This window comes from Macaca fascicularis, chromosome 7, assembly GCF_037993035.2.
Source record: "Macaca fascicularis isolate 582-1 chromosome 7, T2T-MFA8v1.1".
Classification (NCBI taxonomy): domain Eukaryota; kingdom Metazoa; phylum Chordata; class Mammalia; order Primates; family Cercopithecidae; genus Macaca; species Macaca fascicularis.
The window spans coordinates 172,730,114-172,747,291 of record NC_088381.1 but is presented as its reverse complement, the minus strand read 5'-3'; the positions used below and the strand labels follow the sequence as shown (position 1 = coordinate 172,747,291).

At 51.9% G+C, this 17,178-nt stretch overlaps 1 long non-coding RNA gene across 1 annotated transcript; it reads left to right on the top strand.

Moving 5' to 3' along the window:
- The first annotated feature begins 342 nt into the window (after positions 1 to 342).
- LOC135964463 (uncharacterized) lies at positions 343 to 13,304 on the top strand. The gene is made up of 2 exons (XR_010576966.2): positions 343 to 478; positions 11,083 to 13,304. It is a non-coding gene; the product is annotated as an uncharacterized lncRNA (long non-coding RNA).
- Positions 13,305 to 17,178: the final 3,874 nt, after the last annotated feature.

The window sequence follows — 17,178 nt, the reverse complement described above, 5'->3', positions numbered from 1 at the left end:
GCTGGCCGTTTGTCCCAGAGCGTGCCCAGTGTCTGTGGCAGTGGTACCATGCCCGCTGTCCTCAGTCCCCTGCATGGCCTGGCATTGGTAGGTGCAGCTAGAGGTAGGACCCACGGGGGTGCTGCTGTGACCCCCACCCAGCTGCGTGCCCCTTCTGCTGCTCTTTCTTTTCTGGCTGTCAGCGGCTGTGGGTGTCCCTGCCCCGGCAGTGGCCAGCTGGTTATTTTTGTCCCCTTCCTTCTTGGTTCCTTTGCTGATGCGGCTTCTGCAGAGACATGCCTTCTCCACCAGGCCCTATGCGTCACCCGTGGAGGATGCCAAGTGGAGGAGGCGCACGCTCTCGGGCCCTGCGGGGGCGGCTCCCTCGGCCAGCGGCTTAACCCGGTGCTCCTATAAAACAGGTGATGCCGCCTGCCTCATCACGAGACGTCATAGGTTAGATCGCCGAGATTTGGCGGAGGCGAGTGGAGGGCGCCTGGTGAGTGGAAGTGGGTGAGAGGTTTCCTTTCCCACTCTGTCCTTCCAGCCCCCTTCACTCCCTTGTCCTCCCCATCCCCAGCCTTCCCTCTGGTCCTGTCCCACTGGTTCCCAGAGGGAGGTTACCCAGGGGCAGCTGTTTGGGGTCCAGGCCTGGGGAGCAGAAGCTCTTTGGGCAATTCCAGACTTTCCCTGGCCAGGCGCAGCTCCCTGTGATGCCCCTGAGGCGCGGCACCTGCTTCTGCAAGACGCACAGGGACATCAAAACCGATTCCCCACGGAGACAGAGCCTTTAATCGACATTTCACTTTTATGAACAGGTTTATTACAAAGTAGATTTCCTACAGCTAATTCCCTGCGAAGGCAAGAGGCTGGGCCACAGCAGGACAACACGGCAGCTGCCCGGGCATGGACACTGCACACCGGAGTTGTGCCCGAGGTTGGCGCCTGCCCACCTCCTGCCCCGAGTCTCACGGGTGCCCCCAGGATCTGACCTACCGGGACTGCTGTCAGGTCTGTCCTCAGCAGTAACAGGCCTCGAGACATGGGCTAGGACAGGTCCCGGATTGGGCTGTTCACCCAGGGGGAGGGAGAGGCGAGGGAGGTGAGCTCTGCCTTCAGGCGGGAGCAAAGCCACCCTCACAGCGGCACCCCAAAACCCCCCTCACAGCGGCACCCCCAAAACCACCCTCACAGTGGCACCCCAAAACCCCCCTCACAGCGGCACCCCAAACCCCCTCACAGCAGCACCCCAAAACCACCCTCACAGCGGCACCCCAAAACCCCCCTCACAGTAGCAACCCCAAACCACCCTCACAGCAGCACCCCAAAACCCCCCTCACAGTGGCACCCCCAAAACCCCCCTCACAGCAGCACCCCAAAACCATAATCGCAGTGGCACCCCAAAACCACCCTTACAGCGGCACCCCCAAAACCCCCTCACAGTGGCACCCCCAAAACCACCCTCACAGCAGCACCCCCAAACCCCCTCACCGTGGCACCCCCAAAACCACCCTCACAGCAGCACCCCAAAACCCCCCTCACAGTGGCACCCCCAAAACCCCCCTCACAGCAGCACCCCAAAACCATAATCGCAGTGGCACCCCAAAACCACCCTTACAGCGGCACCCCCAAAACCCCCTCATAGTGGCACCCCCAAACCCCCCTCACAGCGGCACCCCAAAACCACCCTCACAGCGGCACTCCCAAAACCACCCTCACAGCGGCACCCCAAAACCACCCTCACAGCGGCACCCCCAAAACCACCCGCACAGCGGCACCTGTGGGTCCTTCCTGCACTGACGGTTCTCCCCACCGTCATAGCTGCTCCCCGCCCCCAACAGGAGCATCACAGGCTGGGGCGGACCTCGAGGCTGAGGGACCTTCTGGAAGACTTGTGACCCCAGGAGGAGGTGTGGGTGTGGACAGATGTCTCATGCCAGTGCGGCTGCCAGCAGCAGGGGGCCGGCCTGCCAGGGACCTGAGGCAGAGCTGGGGTAGCCATCAGCCGAATGTGGTGGATGTTTGAGCCTCAGCGAGGAGGGGCTGTCAGGCCTGGCCTTGGCTGGAGGGGGAGTTGTGGGAGTTGGCAGGCCCAGCCCAGGAGGGAGGGTGCAGCGGGAGCCGTCCTCTGGGCTAGGCTGGGCCTGGCTGATTTCAGCGGTTCCTGCTGGCCTGAGCGTCCTCGGCTGCTGTCCGGACACATCCACAGCTGGGCATTCTCCGAGTGGCTTCAAGGACCCCATTTGGGGCAGGGTCCCTAAAAAGCCCTGGATGTGAGCAGGAGCCAGTGGGAACTGTCTGCCTGCCCCTCCCAGCTCCGAGTCCCTCACCCGCACACCGGACTGGAGATTCTTCCCTGCTTTTGTTCCCACTGTGGGGAGGGACCTTCTCAGAGACAGAAGGGCACCACCGGGACCCTGACTGGATCGGGAGGGCAGAGGACGGGTGGGCTGTGGGATGGGCTGTAATTTTGACCCTGACTTGGGGGAATTGGCTGTAACCTGCAGTGAAGACCCCTGCTCCCAGCCCCTGCCCTCCATACCCCGCCTGCCCTCCGTGCCCCGCCTGCCCTCCATACCCTGACATCACCGCAGGGAGCTGCCTGCCTCGGCCTGGGATATGGGGTGCTGCCCTCCATACCCTGACATCGCTGCATGGAGCTGCCTCCCTCGGCCTGGGAGATGGGGTGCTGCCCTCCCTTCTTTCTGTAGGGCCAGGAGGTGCGTCCGGGTGAAAAAGGAAGGGAGGAAGCCCAGAGAGAGGCAGGTTGGGAGTGCAAACAGTGAGAGGAAAAGGGGTCCCCTGGGGAACATCTGGAGGGAGGCAGCCTGCTCACCCCCCTCATCCAAACTGGCCCCAGCACTGACTCCCTTCCAGTCCATATCGGTCGGTCTCCCAATAGTGGCCGGTCACCGGGGACTGCAGTTAAGGTGCCTGTGACTGACGCGGTTTCGGGAGCTGAGAATGATGTGTGGGACGGCCCAGGTGCCTGCAAAGCCACTGACGGATCAGGGCCCGCTGAGCCATTCCAGGTGAAATCGAAGGCGAGATGATTGCTTAGGGCGGTGGAGGGACGGATGCTTCCAGGGAGATGGTCTGAGCACCGCGTCGAGGGGCCTGTGACTGTCGCAGGGAGATGGTCTGAGCACCCCGTCGAGGAGCCTGTGACTGTGGCAGGGAGATGGTCTGAGCACCGCGTCGAGGGGCCTGTGACTGTGGCAGGGAGATGGTCTGAGCACCGAGTCGAGGGGCCTGTGACTGTCGCAGGGAGATGGTCTGAGCACCGCGTTGAGGGGCCTGTGACTGTCGCAGGGAGCTCACGTGCAGCTGCCCGTGCAGCGTGGCCAATCATTTTCCTGGGAGAACGGATAACAAATTCAAACAATACATTCTCCATGCCTGGAGAACATTCTAACAACCAGCGCAGGGTGGCAGTGAAAACCCAAATCTCTATCCAATGCAATAGCAGACTATTTTTGAGGTTTTACTTTTCAAGATAAAGACCCACTTAAACCTCTCCCCTGCTATTTTCTGTGACACGTTGAGCTCGGCTGCACCATGTGGCAGTAACAAGCCATCTCCCAGCTGCAGCAGCTCCACGTGCTGCCAGCCCCGAACCACCTCGAAGGCCTCCAGGGCAGCTGCCCTCCTGGGGAGGGCTGAGCGTTGACTTCCACATCAACATGTGTCGCCTGTCCCAGGTTTTTTGAAACAGGAACAGAGAAGTAGATGGAGAGCTGAGCACTGCCTGCTGAATGCGGCTTCCCAGAGGTGACATGGAACTTCTCCCATTCCATCAGCCAAGCCAAGTCCAACACTATGCCTAACTTTGCGGGGCAGGCGGGATGCAGGTTCCAGGAGCTGGGGAACTGTGCGGTTACACCAATTTGCTTCCACTCGCTACAAGGGGCTTTCTTTGGTTTTGTTGTTAATAACAATTATTCTTGGGAACATTGATTAAGAATACATTCAACTTTGCACTACATAAAACCCAACCTAACATGGTTTATCAAATGAGTTTTCTATTTCTATGTATCAAGAAGTCTGGAGTTCAGCAGGCACCCAAAGTTGATGTGGGGTCCATGGTGCTGGCAGGGACTCAGGCTCTTTCTGTCTTTCTGTTCATTCATTCGCAATGTAGCTTTTGTCCTGCTTTTAGCCTCATGGTTGCAAGATGACTGCTTCACGTCCAGCATCACGTCCGTGTTCCAGGCAGGAAGAAGGCACAGGACCAAGGACAAAAGAGAGTGAAAGAGGGACGCAAGACTGATGGCTGAGTCTTATTCTTCTGTAGCACTTCCTGGGGCACCCACCCAGGACCGCTCCTTACATCGCAGTGGCCCAGAACTGTGCAGTGTGGTCATTGCTGGCTGCAAGAGGACCCAAGATATATTTATGTTCACGAGGATTCACTGGTGCCTGGGCAGAATCAGCGGCTGCAGGTCCTGTCCCCAGAAGGCCCAGGAGATCATGGGAAGGCTGTCACTGTTCTCCCCTAGGTGGAGACATCCTGGTGTGCTTTAAGGAGAGGAAGCACAATTTCTCTTTCTTTCAGTTCACTTCTTTTACCATAAAAGAGCATGGGCCCTGTTCCCCCAGCCATGATGACAGACGCACTGCAGGCGTTCACAGTGAGGAAGAATGTGCCTGGTGCCTCCTTTTGTGCTTTTGCAGGGGTGCGGCATGTGTTCGGACACGTCTGCCCGTGTAGCTGGAGACATGCCTGACCCAGTCTGCGTGCCGCGCTCCCGTCTGCGTGCCGCGCTCCCGTCTGCGTGCCGCGCTCCCGTCTGCGTGCCGCGCTCCCGTCTGCGTGCCGCGCTCCCGTCTGCGTGCCGCGCTCCCGTCTGCGTGCCGCGCTCCCGTCTGCGTGCCGCGCTCCCGTCTGCGTGCCGCGCTCCCGTCTGCGTGCCGCGCTCCCGTCTGCGTGCCGCGCTCCCGTCTGCGTGCCGCGCTCCCGTCTGCGTGCCGCGCTCCCGTCTGCGTGCCGCGCTCCCGTCTGCGTGCTGTGCTGGACACGCCTTGGCTTCTTGGGTCCTTTTCATGAAATCTGCTGTTCTTGGGGTCCCATTTTCCTTGTCCTCTTGCTTTTGGGGGCCACATAGAATTTCGGGCTTGACTGGTGTTGGTCTGTGCCCATGGCCCAGTGAGACCTTGTGGTTGAGAGGAAAGGACAGTGCCAGGATTGTGCTGTGCAGTGTGGGGAGGTGGTCTGGGCACCTGAGAGGGGACAGGGCTGGGATTCCTCCCCACTGGACGATACCATCCACCTGCCCGGACTCCCTGGGATCAAAGGCTGTGGAGAGAAGAGTCAAGCTGGGGCCCGAGAGAGGGAGGCGGGGCACTAGCCTCTGTAATTAACACGCTGAGAGCTGGGTAGGCTGGCTGATGAGTTTTTTTATTAAAATAATGACGCCTTCCAGGCAATCAGGGAGAATTGCATGAAACTCAGCAGTTTTCACTGCTTATTTATGGTAACTTCAAGCAGTGGACAGTCTCATTACCATCTGTAAATACCCAGGGTCATGTCCTTGATGGTGAAATATTGTCTTCCTGGATGGGGAGGCGTGGTTCCCCGACTCCTCCTCCTCCTCCTCCTCCTACTCTTCCTCCTCCTTGGAGGCTGTAAAACCCTCTGGGCCTGATTGGCACATGCTTTGGACAGGCATTTGACAACCTCCTTTGTGGAACCTCCAAGGGCAGGCCTGGGAGGGGATGGGAGGGACAGGAGGGACAGACCAGAGACCGGTGAGGGAGGGGTGAGAGCGGGGCTGGGGAGGACATTGGGGTTGGGGTGGGGAACCGGGGCTGGGGAGAACGCTGGGGCTGGGGTGGAGTCGGGGGGCTGGGATGGGAAGCGAAGGGTGGGGAGAACATTGGGGTTGGGGTGGTGAACCGGGGCTGGGGGGAATGTTGGGGCTGTGGTGGGAGCCGGACTGGGGAGGACGTTGGGGCTGCGGTGGGAGCCGGACTGGGGAGGACGTTGGGGCTGCAGTGGGAGCCGGGCTGGGGAGGACGTTGGGGCTGCGGTGGGAGCCGGGCTGGGGAGGACGTTGGGGCTGCGGTGGGAGCCGGGCTGGGGAGGACGTTGGGGCTGCGGTGGGAGCCGGGCTGGGGAGGACGTTGGGGCTGCGGTGGGAGCCGGGCTGGGGAGGACGTTGGGGCTGCGGTGGGAGCCGGGCTGGGGAGGACGTTGGGGCTGCGGTGGGAGCCGGGCTGGGGAGGACGTTGGGGCTGCGGTGGGAGTCGGGCTGGGGAGGACGTTGGGGCTGTGGTGGGAGCCGGGCTGGGGAGGACGTTGGGGCTGTGGTGGGAGCCGGGCTGGGGAGGACGCTGGGGCTGCGGTGGGAGCCTGGCTGGGCCCTGTCCTGTGCAGCCAGGACCTCACACCCCAGGACTCAGGGCATGGAGAGCCTCTGTGTTGGTGGCTTGTTGTGGTGGGAAGAGGGCTGCGGCCCCTCATCTTTTGCAGTCTTCTAGCTGTTCACAGGGGCTCATGGTGGGTTCGGGATGAGACCAGGTCATCCTATGACACCTGCTCACTCTTCCGTTCCTTCCCTCTGAAGCGAGCTCCTGGGACAGCAGTGACATTCTGTGGGGACCCTGCTGGTGAATAAGACATTTGGAAAGCCGGGCTGGGGCCAGGGGCTGGTGACCGAATGGCCATCTTTTCTAGAGAGGATGCGTCACTGTCCACCCAGCATAACCAACCTGCACCAGGCAGCTGGCACTGTCCCCTGGGTGGTGGCTGCTGACAACCTGCATCCAAGCAGGGGCATCCCTGAGGGGAGTCTGCGCTGCTGAGCCCCCACCGCCCTGGAGCCACCTTGCCCCTATTCTGGCTGCACCTGCTGGGGTGTCTTGTCACCCGGTCCTTCACAGCCTCCCCATCTGGGTCTTCCTGAGTGGTCACCTGGATGCAGGTGTGTGTGCAGCCCGTGTCTGTTCCAACGATCCTTGCCACCAACAGCTTCCCCCTTGTCTCCAGCTCCGTCCTTCTCATGGCCAGCCTCTGGCCACGCCTGGGGGCCCCCAGGACTTTAGCTTCACATCACTCCCACTTCATGGAAACATGACTGTCATTGTGCCCTGCTCAGGCCTGGCTGCTGGGTGATGCTTCTTGCCACCAGCCTCCAGACCACCCATCAGCCAGCCCGGGAGCCACAGATGAGGCCACAGATGTAGCTGTGGGTACCTGAGGGCCTGTGGGCGCATGGGCCTGGCCCGGCACACGTGGCACTCACCTGGTGAGGAAGGAGCACCTTGGGCGTGGCCCAGCTCGAGGGCTCAGCGGATCAGGGGACGTCCCGTTCACATGGGGCAGCTGGGCCACCTTGTCTTTTGGTGTCACATTGTCAGGTGTCCACAGCCCCCCTGGGCCCAACATGAGCCAGGGGCCATCTCTCACGTGAGGATCTTACCCGCGGGGAGGGTTCTCTTCTGGAACTCTCCCACTGCAGCCGCCTGCCCGGAATTCCCCTCCGCCTAACCCTTGGGCATTGGTGATGCCTGCGGTCATCGGCGGAAGGAAGGGCCTGGTCTTGCTTTGTCCCCTCTCCCTCGCCTGCCACTCCCTCCTCGTGGCTGTGTCAAGAGCTGTGCTACCCAGTGGGGCTTGTCTCCTACCTCTGGCAGGTAAGGCGCTCCGTGTTCCAGTCTCTGGTTCTACAGTGAGTCCCCCCACATGTGCCAGCATGAGGCCCAGGTGGTCCTCCGGCCATCACCTCTGTGGACCAAACTCTGGCACAGAGAGGGGCGCTGCTGCGCCCCTGAGAGCAGGTGGTGGAGACGCCCCAGCCTCCCTCCAGCCCAAGAGTTAGAGGGCTCCTGATTTCCTGGAAGGGAGGGAAAACCAGGTGCCTGGCTAATGCCCCATGAGGACCCCGCATCGGGTGCAGCTCCAAGCTGTGTGTACTTGGGGGTAGAGGGAGAACTGACTGCATTTCCAAATCTTTGGGGCATGGCACCATCTCTCTAATTCCTCCAGGAATGTGCTGGAGCTTTGGGGTTTGGCAGCAAGGAGAGTGCCGGGTCCCACCGTGTTGCTCCTTAGTCCTGGGGTCAGGGGACCAGTGTGGGAATTCCATGAGGTGCTTTTCCAACTACGCCCTCAGGAGCTTGAGGAAGACATGGGGGTGGGGTTGCGGGCCCTCCGGTGCCTCTGAGGAGATGGAACTCTGCTTATCCCCTGGTCCCCTGAACTCCCTCCCTGACTTGGGGATGACAGTGTTATTCAAGGACCCCCCGACTTCTAGGAGGTCCACTCTTTCTGGAGGGCTGCCCTGACTCACCGGAGAGATGCTCCAGGGCTGACATCGTAAAGGGCGACTGGCAGGGCTCAACCTGGGGGCGATTTGGCCACTGCCCTTGTGCCTTCCTGAGCTAAGTTAGCTTCTCCTGTGGTCCCACCGAGCACCTGGGGTTTGGTCCGTCTCTTGAACCAGGAATGTAGGGATATGAATGTGTGCGTTCTCTCGGGTCCCCCAAGCTCGGCCCCACGGTCCAGAGCTCCCCACCCTGCGTGTGCTTCTTGCAGCTCAGTGTCCTCATGCGGGTCGTTCTGGGGGCTCCTCTCCAGGCCATCCCAGGGTGACTCCACTGCTTCGGCTGCAGGAAGTGGGTGGGACTGTTTCCAGGGCAGGCGGGCACCCGGAGGCGGGCAGGGCGCTGACAGGCGGCTCCCATCCTTCCCGCTTGTGGAGTGTGAGTGGCCCTCGGTCCCTGCTGTCTTGGTCACAGAGTTCACAACCAGGGGTGGGGCCGGCGGCAGGGAGCCTCCTACAGCCCCCAGACGCTGCCTTTGAGGGAGCGACTTCTTCCTCCGTGTTTGCTGCTCTGGGTTTCCTTGTGGGGGCCTGGCTGGCATTTTAGCTGCAGCGGGAGATCCACCCGGAACCTCCCAGGCCGAACGTCCTTGGAGGGTGTTGCTGCCCTCGGAGAGGATTCTGTCAGAGCGAAAGCTTGCTGTGAATGTCAGGGCACCAGGGCTGAAATTACAGCCTGCCTGGGCTGCCACTGAAGCCACATCCCCAACTGTTCCCTTCCCTTTATTCCCCTCGGCGCGTGTGACAGCCCCCGGGGAGGGGCCGCTCCAGCTGGGAATCGCAGGCCTCAGGGGCTCGTGCTGGCATAGAGGTGTGTGCCAGCCCGCGCGCCAGCTCCGGAATGAGTCAGAATAAATTAGCATGCTAACGAACGTGGGCGCACATAGGAACCATCTGGAACAAGGGAGTTGTCATCCGGAGAGCCAAGTTGGTTCCAAAGCCATACTTAATGCTTCAGATTAGTTCATCTCCCTCCCGCAACCTGGGGGGGATGGCTTAGTGCCACCCCATAGAGAGTGTGCTGAGGGCTGGGGCGGCGCGGGGACGCTGCACCCCCAGAGGGACTGAGTCCTGATGGTTCCTGCATCCCTTTGGGCCTTCAGTACAGCCGGGAAAGGGCAGCAGTGAGATCCTCCTGAGATGGGACAGTGCGTGTGGTCAGGGGGCAAGGCCCCAATGGGGATCATGGGGGAGACCATGTGTCTCCCCTACAGGAGGAGATCCTGAGATCCTCAGGAGGCACCCTCCTGAGATGGGACAGTGTGTGTGGTCAGGGGGCCAGGCCCACAGTGGGGATCATGGGGGAGACACACAGATGGAGGGACATGCTCACACACTTGCAGGCACACAGACACACATACTCAAACACTCAGACACACACGCAGACACAGTCATACAGACACACAGAGGCACATAACACAGACACAGGCACACAGAGACATTTGCTCACACACAGACACACACACACACTCATACACATGATCTCACACAGACACACACGCAGACACAGTCATACAGACACACAGACACACACAGACAGACATAGAGATACACACTCACAGACACACTCACATTCACTCCTCTATCTGAAGCCAGGCACGTTTTACTTAAGCCTGAGTGATGTGGGGCCAGATGGAGCAGCCACTGACCTACTTGAGGGCGCTGCTGAGAGGCTCGGGAATCTGCATTTTCAAATATCTGGCTCTCATATGGCGTCAGCTTGCGAGATTAACCCATACTGGACCCTGCCTGACTCCACTCTGAATCACCCTCACAGGGTTAATGATAATCCAAGCAGGCTTCAGGCAGTTATAGTGAGACACTGACCAGGGTGTGCGGGGCTGCTTCCACCCACTTCCCCGCAGCTCTAATGCACGGAGAGTCCCTCGGCAGGCTGAGCACCTGCTCCCCCGTTCTTCCGCCAGAGAGACTCTCTGGGCCTGGGTCTTTTTACCCAATAATTCCTTAAGGTGTTTTTCAGATCCTGAATTCTAGTAGCACAGCTAAGGCCAACAGGTGTGAAGACTCCCACCAAGGAACCAATAAAGTACAGGAATGCAGTTGTTTCATCCTCCACATTTCTCCACCAGTCAGCAATCCCCACACTTTAGCCCATCACCTGCCCAGACCCCTTAAGAGCTCATCCCACACCATCTGGAACAAGGGAGTTGTCATCCGGAGAGCCAAGTTGGTTCCAAAGCCGTGTTTAATGTTTCAGATTAGTTCATCTTCCGCCCGCAGCCTGGGGGATGGCTTAGCGCCACCCCATAGAGAGTGCGCTGAGGGCAGGGGAAGTGCGGGGACGCCGCACCCCCAGAGGGACTGCGTCCTGATGGTTCCTGCATCCCTTTGGGCCATCAGTACAGCCGGGAAAGGGCAGCAGAGAGGTCCTCCTGAGATGGGACAGTGTGTGTGTGGGATGGACAGGTGGATCTGAGGTTTCCTCCCATCTCCTCATCCGGCTGCTCTACAATTACTCAAGTCTTCCCCTGCTGCAGCCCACGGCCTCTGTGTATTGACGCGCTGCATGGTGGGCTACGAACCTCGTACGATTGCAGTCTCGACTGAGTCCCTCATCCTCTCCCAGCCTCAGTTTCCCCATTTGATTAGGGGTGATGGCCAGGAGCATATGCCTCCCCGAGCTGGGGCGGGGCTCAAGGCAAGAGTGCAGAGAGCACATGGCTCCCAGGACCTAGAGGAGGCGAGAGATTATGGACGTCTTTGAGGAGTGGGTGCGGAAGCTGTCGTTTAACCATCTGCGCTGCTGTCCTTCTTGCAGGGAGCAGCTTGTCCTGGTGGAAGATGTGCAAGATGTTTGCCTTTCTGAGCTACAAGCATTTTCCACCTCCTGAGACCGCAATAGTTTGGACTCTTGGAGGAGTGTTGGGACAAATAAGGAACAGGATGGAACTTGGCATCAATGTTTGCATGGACTCAGAAGAGAGCAGTGGCAGGAGCCGAGGAAGGGGCGAGTGGCCTCTGCTGGGGTCGGGTTCCTCCACCCAGAGTAAGCACAGGGCGTAATCCCCCAGGGATGCCCAGAACCCTAAGAGGTGCCCAGCTGGCTTCTTACAGGACAGAGCACGAGGCTTCAGCCAACATGACACAGGACGGTGGGGTTCAGGGATATCTGGCTTCATTCTCATCAGTGACCTTGTAGTGTTCTTACCACGCTGTGATGGTGGATGTGGGTGTTTATTCTTGATTCCTTCAATATGGGCATTTATTGTGACGGAAAAGCATCTGAGTTGCAGGACACGCTAACCCTCTTGTAGGCAAATCTGTGGAAGGTCTGGCTATTTGGGTCAGGAAGCCGCGGATAAATGGGCACCAATCCTTCCTGGGATGACAAGATGAGGTGGTTCCTCCGGCGGGAGAGGGCTCTAGGGAGAAAGAAGAGCCAGTTCTGAGCTGGGTTTGCCACGAGGAGAAGGAATAGCCTCTCACACACCATCACTCTGATGGCTGAAGACAGTCTCTGCTTTGCCCCCTCTTCTCGTGGCCCAAAGTAGGGCTGGGCAGGTGGGGAGGAGGGTTGAGGGTTCCCTGTGCACTCCTGAAGCCGTGTTCCACAATCACTGTTGGAGGATGTAACTTTTCTCCCATTCATTCAAAACAATCTCACCATACAAATAAAAAATGAACACAATTAAAGTGTGCCTTTATAAGGCTTGATCCTTGGGGCTAACATTTGCCTTTTTGTTGCTAATTTCCAGTTGTATGTCTTACAGTTTTTGCTTTGTAGATTTGGATGATAAATTATTCCCTGCTTAAAGGTTAATGGTTGCTGTGCCCTCATTGGGTCTTTAATTGTTCTTCAGAATCAAATTACTCTTTGTCTCTTTTAGTACTTTTTGGCTTTATCTGATACTCATTTTACCAGCTCTCTTTCTTATTGTTTATGCTTGCCCAACATTTATTTGCTTTCTTTTTAACATTTAAGTATTTTATTTTACAGGTACCCTTTGTGAGGAGTGTATATTTGGATGGTTTTCTTTAAAGTGTTTATTGTCAAAACAGACATGTTTGTTGACACATCTGTTATTTATGTTTTGTTATCCTTTTCCTTTCCCTATCTTTGGCTTTGTGAACTGTTTTCTTAATTATTTTATTTTTTTCTCTAGGGTTTTGGAAGGCCTAGTCCTTATTTGTATGATTTTGGTGGTAAATTCTAAGTTTAAAGTGGATTTTTGAAAAACAGCTTTTTTGGGGTATAATTGACATACAATTAGTGACCCATATTAAAAATGGACAATTTTATACGTTTTGACATATGTATACATTTGTGAAGCATCGCCACAATCAAGATATACAAATCCCTGCTCCTAAAGCGTCTTCTTGGCTTTTGAACTCCGTTTCTCCTTCCTCCCTATCTCCTGCGGCTTCTCTCCCCAGGCAACCACGGATCTGCTTTCTGTCACTACGGATTAGTTTGCATGTTCTAGAATTTTATACACATAGAGTCATGAAATATGTACTCTCTTTTTTGTCTGTTTTTTTTTCACTCAGAATAACTATTTTGAGATTTCTCCATCTTGTCTCATGTATCAACGGTTCATCCTTCTGTTGCTGAGTATGTTCCACTGTATGGATAGAGGAGCAATTTCTCTCTTCATCTGTCGGTGGGCATTTTAGTTGTTTTCAGGTTTGGACAATTTCAAATGAAGTTGATGTAACATCAATGTACAGATATTTGTATAGAAAAACTTTTTTCTCTTGGGTAAAAATACCTACGAGTGGAATGGTTGGGTCATATGGTAGGTGCATGTTTAACTTTAAGAAAACCTGCCAAACTATTTTCTGAAGTTCTTGCACTATTTTACATTCTTACCAGCAGTGAATAAGAGCCCTAGTCCATCCACATTCTCACCAGCACCAGGTGAGGTCAGTCACTTTAGTCCCTCTAAGCAGTGCACAACTGTATGTCATTGTAGTTTTAATTTGCATTTTTGTAATGGAAAAATGAGTTGAGAATCCTCCAACATGCTCATTGGCCACTCAGATATCATCTTTGGTTAAATATCTATTCAAATCCTGCCTTATAAATCAAATTGGGACAAATAGAATTTAATAGATCATATAAACATTCATATTAAGTAAAAATGGCCTATACACCCAAATTAAAAGATAAGGATTTTAACATTGGATAAAAAAGCAAGACCCAACTATATGCTGCCTACAAGAAACAAATATTAACTATAAAGACACATACGTTTAAAGTAAAGGGATGAGAAAATATGCACTTACTAACATTAGTTAGAAGAAAGTTGGTATGGTTATACCAATATCAAAGTAGATTTCAGAACAAACAATATTGTTGGGGTATAAAGAAGGTCATTTCCATAATGACCAAGATATCAGTTAATCAAGAAGAGTTAACAATCATAGATGTTTATGAACCTAACAATAGAGCTTCAAACCACCCGAAACAAATACTGATAGAACTACAAGGACAAATAGACAAATGAACATTATAGTCTTCTTTCAATAATTGATAGAGCAACTAGGAAAAACTAATGAAAAATAGATTTGAGCACTGTCAATCAACTTGACCTAATTGTCATTTATAAGACACTCCACACAAGAGTAGAATACACCTTCTTCTCAAGTGCACACAGAACATTCACCAAGATATACTGTGTTATGGGCCGTAAGTCTCAATACATTGAAAAGCATTCAAACTACACGAAGTATTTTCTCTGACCACAGTGGATTGAAATTAGAAATCAATAACTAAAGGAAATCTGTAAAAACCTTAAATACTTAACTAAATAACACATTTATAAATAACCAATGGTCAAAAAAGAAATTAAAATATAATTTAGGAAGTATTTATATTTAACTAAAATGAAAACATAACATATTAGAATTTGTGGGATGCCATTAAGGCAGTAGAGGGAAATTTATAGCCTTAAAAATGCTTCCATTATGAAAAAAGAAAGAACTGAAATCAATGTTCTTATCTTATGCCTTAAAGGCCAGAAAAAGAAGAGTGACTTAAATTCAACGAGTAGAAAAAGAAAACAATAAAAATCAGAGTAGAAATCAATGAAGTAGAAAATAATAAAATACAATAATAATAGAGGAAATCAATGAAACCAGAAGCTAGTTATTCAGAAGCTTAATAAAATTGATAAACCTCTGGCTATATTTATCACAATAAAATAAGAGAAGACACAAATTACCAGTATTAGGAGGGAGACAGGTGACATCACTACAGATTTATTTCACAAATATTAAAAGGATGGTAAAGGCACATATTATGAACTTTATACCAGTGTATTTGACCACTTAAATAAAATGAACAAATTACTTGAAAGATACAGACTGCCAGTGTTGACTTAAGAAACAGATAATTTGGCCCTATGTCTATTCCAAAAGTTGAATTTACTGTTAAATTCTTCCCAAAGAAACCCTCACACCTAGACGGCTTCACTAGCAAATTATGGCAAACATTTATGGAAGAAGTGATACCAAATCTGCACAAACATTTTCAGAAAACTGAGGAGGATGGAATACTCCTTCCAGGAGGCCATGATACTGTGATACCAAACAGACATGAAGAGAAAAAGTTACAGGCAAATATCCCTCACGAACATAGGTGAAAATATTCTAAACCCATTTTGACAAAATGAACCTAACAATAGTTTAGTTAAAGAAAGACAGTACAACCAACCGGGATTTAAGTCAGGAATCAGGGATAGCTTAGTATCAGAAAATCAATCAATGTAATTTGTCATATTAATAAACAAAATCGTGAAAAATCATATGACGAAGCCAAAAATGCAGAAATATAAAAATTCAACATACTTTAATAATAAAAACTCTCAACAAAGTAGGAACAGCAGGAAACTTTCTCAATCTGACAAAAGGCATCTATAAAAACCCTACAGTGAACATGACACTTAATGTAAAAGATTCAATGGTCTTTCCCTAAGACTGGGAACAAGACAAGGATGTTCTCTTTCATCACTTCTTCTCAACATTGTACAGGTCCTAGTCTGTGCAACACAGCAAGAGAAGGAAATAAAGGGCATCCATCCTGGAAAGGGAGCAATAATAAAGCTATTTTTATCTGCAGACAACATCATCATCTATGTACAAAGTGTAATGGAATCCTCAAAAATATTTTAATTTATAAGCGAGTTCAACAAAGTGAAAGGATACAAGATCAATAAACAATAATCTATTGTTTTCCATGTACTATTAACAAACAATCAGAAATTAAAAATTAAAAATACCATTAATAGACCAGGCGCAGTGGCTCACGCCTGTAATCCCTGCACTTTGGGAGGCCGAGGTGGGTGGATCACAAGGTCAGGAGATCGAGACCATCCTGGCTAACACGATGAAACTCCATCTCTACTAAAAATACAAAAAGTTTGCCGGGCATGGTGGCAGGCGTCCGTAGTCCCAGCTACTCGGGAGGCTGAGGCAGGAGAATGGCGTGAATCCAGGAGGCAGAGCTTGCAGTGAGCCAAGATTAGTCACTGCACTCCAGCCTGGGCTACAGAGTGAGACTCTGTCTCAAAAACAAACAAACAAACAGCAGCAAAAAAACCATTTATAATATAAACATATAAAACAAATATTTTGAGATAAATCTGACAAGATATATGAGAGACCTCTACACTAAAAACTGCAATGCTGGCTGGGCACAGTGACTCACGTCTGTAATCCCAGCACTTTGGGAGGCTGAGGTGGGCAGGTTGCCTGAAGTCAGGAGTTTGAGACCAGCCTGACCAACATGGTGAAACCCCATCTGTACTAAAAGTACAAAAATTAACCAGGCATGGTGGCGGGTGCCTGTAATCTCAGCTTGGCAGGCTGAGATAGGAGAATTGCTTAAACCTGGGAGGTGGAGGTTGCAGTGAGTTGAGACTGGCCATTGCACTCCTGCCTGGGCAATGAAGGCGAAATTCCATTTCAAAACAAAAACAAAAACAGAAAATAAAACAACAACAACAACAAAAAACCCCACTGCAATGCTTTGCTAAAAGAAACTAAAAAAGATCTAAATAAATGAATGGTTATACTATATTTATACATCAGAAGACTAAAATTATACTATATTTATACTATATTTATACATCAGAAGACTAAAAATTGTTAAGATGTCAGTTCTCCCTGGACTGATGTATAGATTCAATTCAATCCCAATCAAAATCCCATTAGGCATTTTTGTAAGAATTAATAGGCTGATTCTAATATTCATATGGAAATGCAAAGAACTTGTAATAGCCAAGACAACTTGGAGAAAAAAAGAAAGTTGTAGAATTAATACCATCCAATTTCAACTTATTATAAACCTACATTAATAAAAATAACATGTTATCACTATGAAGATAGACAAATAGGTCAATGGAACAGAAAAGAGCCCAAAAATAGATCCACACATATATGGAAAGCTGAGTTTTGACAGATGCCAAAGCAATTCCACAGAATTCCGCAGAAAAAGGAGAATCTTTTCAACAGAAGGTGGTAGAAGAGTAGGACATACACATGCGCACATACCCTTTGATCTAGTCCTCATGCAAAAATTAACTCAAAATGGATCATAGGCCAAACTGTAAAACTCAAAATGAAATCTTCTAGAAGAAAAACTAGGAGATGACTTTTGTGACCTTGGCTTAGGCAAAGATTTCTTAACTATGACACCAAAGATATAATCCGTAAAAGACCAAACTGATAAATTGGATTTCACCAAAATTTAAAACAAAGACAAAAACATTTGCTCTGCAAAAGACATTGTTAGAAGAATGAAGACTAGCCAAATACATTATATTCTAATCATAAAACTGAGAAAATACTTGTATCTAGAATAGTTAAAGAATTCTTAAAACTCAATAATAGGAGGATAAATGATCCAAATAAA